Source organism: Sturnus vulgaris, chromosome 4 (assembly GCF_052056855.1).
Source record: "Sturnus vulgaris isolate bStuVul1 chromosome 4, bStuVul1.hap1, whole genome shotgun sequence".
In the NCBI taxonomy this organism is placed as follows: Eukaryota; Metazoa; Chordata; class Aves; order Passeriformes; family Sturnidae; genus Sturnus; species Sturnus vulgaris.
The window spans coordinates 74,708,663-74,717,757 of record NC_142246.1 but is presented as its reverse complement, the minus strand read 5'-3'; the positions used below and the strand labels follow the sequence as shown (position 1 = coordinate 74,717,757).

The following is a 9,095-nucleotide window of genomic DNA, read 5'->3' as shown; positions in this document are numbered from 1 at the left end:
TCCCTCCTGCCTCCCCTCTGCGTGTTTGCCCTGCGTGCTTTTTGTGTTTGTTACTTATTTAACCCATCAATCCTGCGCACGATATGCTCGGCGGCTATTAATTCCACCCCTCCAGCCCCTCTTTATTGGCAGCACACATTGGGAGTTGTGTTTTATGCGTGCTGCAAACAGCGAGCAGGCAGCGTCTCTCCCTCATTGGCCCAGCTCCGTATCCTGGAGCTGCGGCTGGAGGCTGGCTGGGCTCTGTCCCGCAGCTGTGGTTCGGAATGCAGATCAGGCGTGCTGCAGTAACCCGAGCAGCTCCTCCTCTTTGCCAGGCTTGTCAGACCGAGCCCGGGAGGACTGGGACACGAGTACGGGATGATGCCCACGAGCTGCAGTGCCAGAGGAAAACTAAAGCAGGACAAGAGCAGACAGAAACCAACAGAAGGCACATGGAGAAGCAGGTTATTTTGCAGAGGCATGAAGGAGGGAATTAAAAGTGGAAGGAAACAAGAGGCGTTCTGCAGGCAGTGCAGGATTTGGCTGTCTCTTGAAGGCCAGTTTACTGTGTGTTAGAGCTCTGTGCTAAGAACAGAATTCAGTCTAATTATGTGATACAGTTCCGTGTCTTTTCCCTTGATTTTCACCTACCTGGTGCATTTGCTGGTGCCTGAGTAGTCATTCTGACTTCACTTAGGTTTGCTGGTGACCCAATGAAATCTGTCAGCCAGGAAAGACCAAGTATTTAGCTTGTCTGACAGAGAAAAAACAAAAAGGTGGAAATCTGGTGGTACTTTTTGATATAGAAGTAAGTATTTAATTCTGGAAAATGTTCTAAGTTTTCACCCTAAACCAATGTAAGAACCTGCCCATCTCTCTGTTGTTTTTTCCTTCTATTTGACGCACTGTTAATGTATTTATTTTTAAATACTGGAAATTCCTGAGGCATGAAAAATCAGAATTTTTTCCTGGTGATATCAGGGATTGACCTGGTATCTGTTTTGACAGGTTTGAAAATCTTGGTGTCCTTCTACCAGGACACAGAGAACATGGTTTTGACAGAGTGGTTCTTGGTGATGGAGTAAAGGTGAGCCACTCTCCTCTCTGAAGTTTTTTTGCGCATTCTTTCCCTCATCTCCTGAACTTCTCCCATTCTTGGTGTAGCAGAGTTGCAGATTCTGTTCCTAGCACAGTAAAAAAATACTAACAATAAAATTACGTGTAATTTATATACAATAGCTTTTCCCCACACTTGTCCCTGCTTTGAAAAAAATTGGTTGACAGGACGTCGTGGGCCTGGGTACAGATCTCTTTGGAGGGTGAGGGTCTGTGTTTGGAATGAGTGACAGCACCTCTGTCTGTCCCTGGGGTGGCTCTCTGGCCTCTCCCGCAGGCAGGGGCAGTGCACTGCAGCTAGAGGAGTGACTGTCAGCTCTCAAGCGAGCCAACATTGTGTACCTTCTCTGCAGCAGGATATGCGTAGCAGAATTCGGAGTTCTTTGCTGCATTTTCCTACAACAAATGGACTTTTCCTTACTACTGGCTCTTGCTGGGGGGTTTTCAGTCTTAAATATTTGCTTTGTGTTGTGCATTAAGTTCCAGCAAACCTTGGTGGGCTAAATTCTGACCTGCCTAAGCAGGTGCAAAGTTAACAGAGTTACAGCCCCTTGGGCTTACCCTGCTTTTGGCCCTGGGCCCGCCCTGCTGCCTTGCCAAAGCAGAAATTGCTTGTTCTGTTTTGGTTTTTTTTTCTTTTTTTGTCTCCTTTTTTGCCTGCTGTGTGACCATTCTCTGTGACACAGTATCTGTCTCCTGATCTCCTGTGTTGGTGCATGAGCAAATTGATGAGCAAACCATTGACAAAGTCCTGATGGTGGAGGGGCTGATGATGAATTGGGGGCCATTACAGCAGGTATTGTGCACGTTTTACCAGCTGACACCGAACTTCCCTTCTAATGCCAGTTTCCTTCTATCTGGGAAATGAGTTGGATGCCGGCTTCTCCCAATTAAAGCCAGTGAGGTCATATACGTCCTAATTACAGGCTAGCCTTTTGTATCTAAATGTGACAGACATGTGCTTGGAAATTGCTTTTAATGCTTAAATAAACATGATGAGCTCCGTGGCAGATTTGAATCGCAATTGGAAGTGCTCAGCCCCTGGAGTGCTGGGCTGGAGTGGTGACAGCCACTTGTGCTGCTGACCCCTGCTTGGGATCTTTGTTCCTGGCACAGCACTGCCACTTTGTGTGGGGGCCCTCACTCAGCCTTGCCCTTGCTCTGGACAGGACTATTTCACAAACATATGCGGCAGGATCTCTCAGGAGCACAATACGGCTCTCCTGTGAGAGGAGGAGAGGACTGGGACAGAGACTAATTGAGTTTACACCAACAGCAGGGGCGGATGAACAAGCAGGTCTAAGGCAAACCCACAGGACGACACAGGATGCTTAAACGTAGACTTGGAGTACTCCTGAGAAATCATAAGTGACTGCGGTCACCAGCCCGGCTGGGGGATGTCTCCACATGGGCAAATTCTGCTCCCAGGAACTTAGTGAGAAATCTGGACTGTTTCCAGACAAGCAAAACCAGTCACTCCTCATTCAGACCACAGGCATTATGCTGCCCTCCTGCATTAAAGCTTTGAACACGAGGGGATAACATCTATGTAGATATGCAGGAAGAATCTTTTGAGGATATATGCATGTTAAATAATATACTTAACGTTGGACCAAAGGCAATGTAAGTGTTGTGCTTTATTTGACACTGGAGGCAAAGCGCTCCATTTCCCAGGCAGCTTGCTCTTGCTTGCATATGTATTTGTTTCTGTTGGTAGTATTCCCTGAAGGATTGTTTAAACAGGCTAAAGCCTTGCTTGCTATTTTCCTGTATTTTATAATGGTTGGCAATACTCAGTGCTCACCAGCAGTCACACGTACCTGCTGTGCCTGGCTCTGCCTGTTTGTTCCCTAGGGCAAAACCTGTGTCTGAAGGTTGGAGCCTGAGTAAGCAAACTCTGATTATCTGTGAAAATCAGTAACCCTGTTTGTGGTGTCCAGAATAGTGGTGCTGTTGCAGGAAAAGTATGGAGGAGTGGTGACCATAGGCACACCTTGCCCTTGAGCTCTCATGATTTCTAGTCATGGTTCAGCCAGGCACTTTGGTGTGTTCCAGGCTGTAGTGTGGTAGGAAACGTGCTTGGGGCTTGGCCTATGAGGATATGCCTTCCTATTTGTACCACCTAAATTCTCTGAACCAAGTTAGACTGACATCCCACAAAGCCCTGAAGCTTTACCTTGAAGAAGCTGTGCAGTCTCATTGGATCCCTTCAAACCCAGTGACCCTAAAGTCCTTCCCAGTCCCAGGCACAGGCAAGTGCTCTGCCCATGTGTGTGTTGGAAGGGGACCTGAGCACACACACTTGTCTGCCGCCCTGATTTTCCAGTAACATGTCTTGCTCAGTGTGTGGATGCCATCCATGGTGTCACCAGAATCGCACAGGTACCTTGAGTTACACCTCAACAACAAGATTTTTGTCACAGCAGGATGGGGGAAAGGTCTTGGGGTGTTAGAGTGTGAGGAACATCCAAAAGCCAAGGGTTTGTGTCAGGTCAGAGCCCATTAAAAAACCTTTAAGGACAAGGACTTTATTTAAGGAGTGACTTATGTTTATCGCGCTTTCTAAGCTGTGCTTAGATCTGGAAAGGCTTGGCTCAGGAAGGTGGGTATTGATGATGGCTTATATCCCTAATTTTTCCTGTCGAGTTGCCACGAGAGCCTTTAGGACTGTACCCTGTTTGATGAGTGCCATATATTTGCTGGCTTTCAATAACAACCTAACCAAGCCTTCTGTTGTTCAGAAGCAAGCAGCCTCCCCTCAGGACAGGGGATAGTGGCTTTAAATTCAGTGCAGTTGGTAGCAGGTAATGGGCATGGTGGCACTTGTGGTGCAGGACAGACTGGGCCCCAGGCTGGCTCAGGCCAGGAATGCCATTCGGGCTGCTTGAAGCGCTGTGGCGAGGCAGGCCTGGCAGAACCCGATTTAGCCTGCCTTTGTGCATGAACACAGCATAAGTGTGTGCATAAATTCAAACTGCAAGCAGCTCTCTTCAAGGGGGTGCTCGAGGTTATGTGCTGGCATGGGCACCCAGCTGGACTGAGACTTATCCTGACAGGTACTTTCCCATGGAACAGATCAGCATATTTGCCTGTGTGTCATGGCCCAAATCCTTTAATGCTGCCTGAGCAGAGAGTGCTGTCTGCCTGCTCTGTGGAGGGGCGAGCACCGTGGTGCAGGGCCAGAGCGATTCCCTGGGCAAGCTGTATTTTCTCCTTTGAACTGACGGGTGTCAAATCCACAGCGGTGTCAAGACAGATGTGAAGTACTCAGGGCTCATGGTAATGGATCATGCCCTGTTGTTTTATGCTGATAGCACAGTGGCACAATTTACGTCAGCTGTTCTGCCTTACCTTGAACTGTAAGGCACAGCAGCTGTTGAGTTTATATTTACAGCACTGTAAGTGTTTAGGCCATGCTTCTGACAAAGCACACACATATTTCATGATGCTCTGCAGCCTCGTGGGCTCTGACAAACCCTTTGCATGGATGGACAGTGAAGCACTGAGTGTGAGTCAGAGAGGGGTCTGCTCTGAAGATGGGCTGTAAATTGCTGTGGAAGTAAGATGTTTGTTCTCTCCAACAAGCAACTTATTTTCATGATCCTTGTAGGAGCTGAACTGTCTTAAAATGTGTCAGTGCTTTCTCATATTTGGTTGCAGCAGGCTGGTCTGCACAAAAGTTACCAGAGAAGTGGAAAGTGCAGAGTCTGAATGGGTTTTATATTCCTTTTCCCTTCCTTTTAACCCTGCTTTTAAACAGCGCTAAGAGTTGAAAATGTGAATAAAATCTGGGAGCGTTCATAGCGAGACTAGGTGGAAGCTGTTGGGGAGTCAGAGCTGTGCCTGGATACGTTGCTGAATCCCAGGCTCAGCCCAGGTGAGCTAAAGCATGAAGTGAAGCCATTAGTACCCTGGGATGTGTGCTATGTCCTGGCACAAGAGAGGGCTGTTGGTTGCGGTCTGCAGAGGTGCTCTGTCCTCTGCGAATAATGTGACATCAATGCCATTTATTTATTTATTTGGCACAAGGTGGGGATATTAAAGGAATAAACAGGTCTTCCCAGTAAGAGCTTTATTCCTAGGGTGATCTGTAATAGCATCAACCATTCCATTTTAAATGATCTGGCTCCTGAAGGCATGGGGCTTTCTGGAAGACGAGGAGTGCTCGGGCAGGCAGAATAACAGCTCTGAGCTCTCTCTAACTCCTTGGAAGGCTCTGGGAATGCCCTGCAGGTGCAGGATGCTCCTGTCTGTGCTGGGTGCATTTGTCTTAGCGGCAAGGAGAGTAACATTTCCCAGAGACCATGGGAACTAAGTCTGCCCTGCTGCAGGCTCCTGGTGTGAGCCTGAGGTAGGTCAAAATCCTCAGATGTGTTTGCACATTGACTCCCAGGTGATATCCTGAGGCTGAAGTGTCTCCAACAGTCTGGGTCCTGCTCTCTTTGGCTTCACAGATACTTTGCCCTGCCACATTTAAGATCTATCCAGGCAAACCTGTTCCATCTGCAAAGACTGCTTTTCCCTCCCTTGTCAGGGTGTTGTGAGGATAAACACAGCAGAGATTGCCAAGTGCTTATTGATAATAGGAGCCATATAACTACCTGACATGGACATGCTGCTCTTTTGTTCATGTGCCTGGTAAGGAAGGTATTATTTATCCCTGCAGCATTCTCTGAGAATGGAGAGCTCCCTCTGGGCTGCGCCTGATGCCTTCAGGCTGATCACTGCTTTCTCTGCCATCGTCCTCTACCTTATTCCTACACCCTTAACCCACCTATTAGCTCTTTTCTTAAACTAGAATTCGTTTACAGTAGGCACTACCTCTGTCTTGTGCATAGGACCCTTCCTCTCCCTCTGCAGAGCCCTATTGCACAAAAGCAAGTTCCTGGTAGGAATTTGCTGTTCTTTTTCTGTCCAGATGGCCCTTCTGAGCCCCACTTGACCTCTCACGAACAGGCTCTGGACTCAGAAGCAGGAATTAGCAGGCTTCATACTCTACTTCACCACAAACTGTGAAGAGCTTGGGCAGGAGGTTGGCTTCAGGGGGAGGCAGTGTATTGGAACACATTGGAAAAGCCACTTCATGCGAGAAAATGTGGGGAAGCAAGTGATTGCTGTCGTGCCTGGAGCTGAGACTGGCTTTCCAGCAGGGACGGGGGGGCCAGAGACCCCCGCTGAAACAGAGAGCTCCCTCAGGTGTCTGGTGTAAATGTTCATTCCAGGGGTTTCTTCCTCCTGGAATGGGCAGGGGGACACTCCTCCGTCCAGCTCTGGCTGCCCCTTTGGAGTCTGTCCCCGAGAGCCGCTTCCCTGGGCCGGGTGGCGTTGGGGGTGCCCTCACTGTGGCTGCTCTGTCCATGCCAGCAGTGGCTGTTGGTGATGGCCATGGCAGGGATGGAGCCCTGATGGGGAGGGGCTGAGGGACAAAAGCACACAGTTGAAGTTCTAGCAGCAGAGGCCAGGCCTGGGCTGTGCGTAACAGCATGTGCAGGGGTTTGAGTGCTCTGTAAGCTCCTCCAGCCCGGTGAGAGTTTGAGACTGGACTTCTTGGAGCATGGTGGCACAGAAAAGTCATTATTGGCTCCGCCAGCAGTGTGTAGGTGCTGGAGTAGGGTCCACCTAAGAGTAATTCTACCAAATTAGTGTAATGCTGCATTATGGTTGGGTGTTCATCTGTTCTATTTCTCTGTTTTCTCCTGTAATGAGTCTTTCAATTTTAGAAAGCTAAGACAAAACCAAAAAGTGTAAGAAGTCCTACAGTAGCCTAAAATGCAAGGTCACTTGATAGTCCTTTGTGCTTCTTGTTCTCTTTAATTTTTTTTTTTTTTGTCTTAGTGGCAAAGAAAATATTTTAAATTTTTAAATCCTAGAAAAGTATGATCTAGCTATTTTTGTAAAAATAGTCTTTTTGGTCACAGTTACATATTTCAGCCCTGGTTCTCTGCTGCTAGAGGCAGCTGGGAGGCAGTTTCTATTTGTTCATTTCTCTCATCATAGCACAGTTTCGGATGCTGCCGTATCTACTTCTCCTCCTCTTGCTTGATGACTGTTCACCTCAGCATATCTTCATCAGAGCAAAGTTTTGAAATTAACACTTCAGAGCCCTCTGTCGCTTTTAGGGCATCCAGTTCCAGTGACACCTCTGTTGAATGCTTGTCACTGTAAACAGCAAGCTTTTCAGTAGGTGTGGGTGTAAATCCCAAATTTGACCAGTTTCCCCCCTAAATCTCTGGGCTGGAATCACGTACAAACTGTTCACTAAAGCTGTACCCACCATTGTTCCCAGGCTGAGGTTTTACCTGAGCAGGTGCTACTAAACTCTGAGGGTTTCAGCCCTTGGCCCTGCACTGGCAGCACTCTCGAAGTGCAGCTTATCGGACACAAGGAGAGGCTTCAGAGCAGACATTCTCAGATTTCCAGTGTCACTCTCAGCGAGGCAGGATGGCAGTGCTGCCTGTGTATCAGCTGTAGGAGGAGCGTGCCTGTCCCTGAATCGCCGTCCAACGGAACAGCGAGCTCATCCTGTTTGTGAAATGATGGCATTTTAATCCACTGGAAAAAGCAGCTTGAGCTGGCCAAGTTCCTCTTCTTTCTCCCCCTTTTTTTCTCCCCTTTCCAACTCCAATTCACTGCAGCTAAACTGTGGCCAGAAAGACTTTGCAGAGTGCGGTTCCAGCAATGTTCTCTCCAGAACCGAGACATCCTCTGCTTTTTACTTCTGCCGGCAGCAAATTTTGAGGAGTGATTTATAAAGTTCAAGGCCTGAGGGCTTTGTAATGGAGACACTGACAGACACTTAACTGGAGCATTGTGGAATGCAACACCAGAATACATCGAATAATATTCGTGAATCTGCCATAATGCTGGATATTGTCACTCATTATCATTGTAAGAAAGGGGTGATTAAACTAATAGTTACTGAGAGACATTTCTGGTGACAGGAGGCAATGATGAGAATGAACTGACCTCAGTATACATTTAGAACTGGGAATAATGGGAAGTGGCAGGAAGCCAATAAGTGAACATGGCCCACAGCTCGGATCAATGAATAACTTTTTTTCTTCTTTACAGCAGTACATGGTGTTTAATGAAAAATCAATAGCCCCCTGTAACTCAGAGCCGTAATCAATCGTTTGACCTGAAGCTTTCCCTTTTTTTCTTTCTCCTTTTCCTCCCTCCCGTCCCAGGGAAGGTGTCCAGAGCTGATGACACAATTCAGTTGCGAAGGGCAGTACTTCACCAGGCTCACAGAGGGAACCTGACAAAGCCCTGCTGCAATTTATACCAGCAGCAACATAGATACGTATATGGAAAATCTGGGGATAGACTTGGCCAGCTGTTGCCACTGCCTTTTGCAGAGAAGTCAGAGTCATGTTTATGGCAGGTAGGTTATGTCATCAGGCCTTAGGCTTTGGCTGCCTGCTAAGGATGTCCAAGGAGGTTGTTTGAACATAAGGGAAGGGAGAGCATCAGTGTTGGAAATTGGTGGGAAATCCACCCCAGTCAGCAGTGCTGGTTGACTTAAGAGGAAGGATCCGTAATGCTGGGTGTTGGGGTGTAGTGTGTGATGTATTCCAGGGAGAAGTTGCTGTCTGAGTTTCGCAGTGAAATTAAGATGTCGCTGGTAATGGTGCAGGATCTCTGCAGGGTCTTACTGGGCTGCACTGACAGCAGGTGTGATGTGGGGCTCATGTATGATTGCTCCTGCTGTGCACTGGTGAGGACAGGAAGAAAAATCAGTAATGAACCCCTGCTCTCAGCAAGTTCCTGGGAAGGACTGATTTTGGAAAGCTATGGCTTTTAAGAGCTACTTGACTGGAGGTTTGGGGTTGGTTTGCTGGAGTTTCTTGGGTTGTGTGGTTTTGGGTTTTTCGTGTCTTTCATCTCCCTTACTGGGTCCTTGCTCTAGTCTTGTCACCAGCTAGTAGAATGTAAGATAGTCTCCAAGGGATGGAAATGAAGCGTTGAGAAGGATGAGGACCTGTTTGCTGCAGGAT

At 47.8% G+C, this 9,095-nt stretch overlaps 1 long non-coding RNA gene across 1 annotated transcript in view; it reads left to right on the top strand.

The window, feature by feature from the left end:
- Nucleotides 1–328: 328 nt before the first annotated feature.
- The window catches only part of LOC148224118 (uncharacterized), a 207,760-nt gene continuing 198,993 nt past the window's right edge, over nt 329–9,095 (top strand). The window contains exon 1 of the long non-coding RNA XR_015803508.1: nt 329–446. This is a non-coding gene — a long non-coding RNA (uncharacterized LOC148224118). The remainder of the gene's footprint in view (nt 447–9,095) is intronic.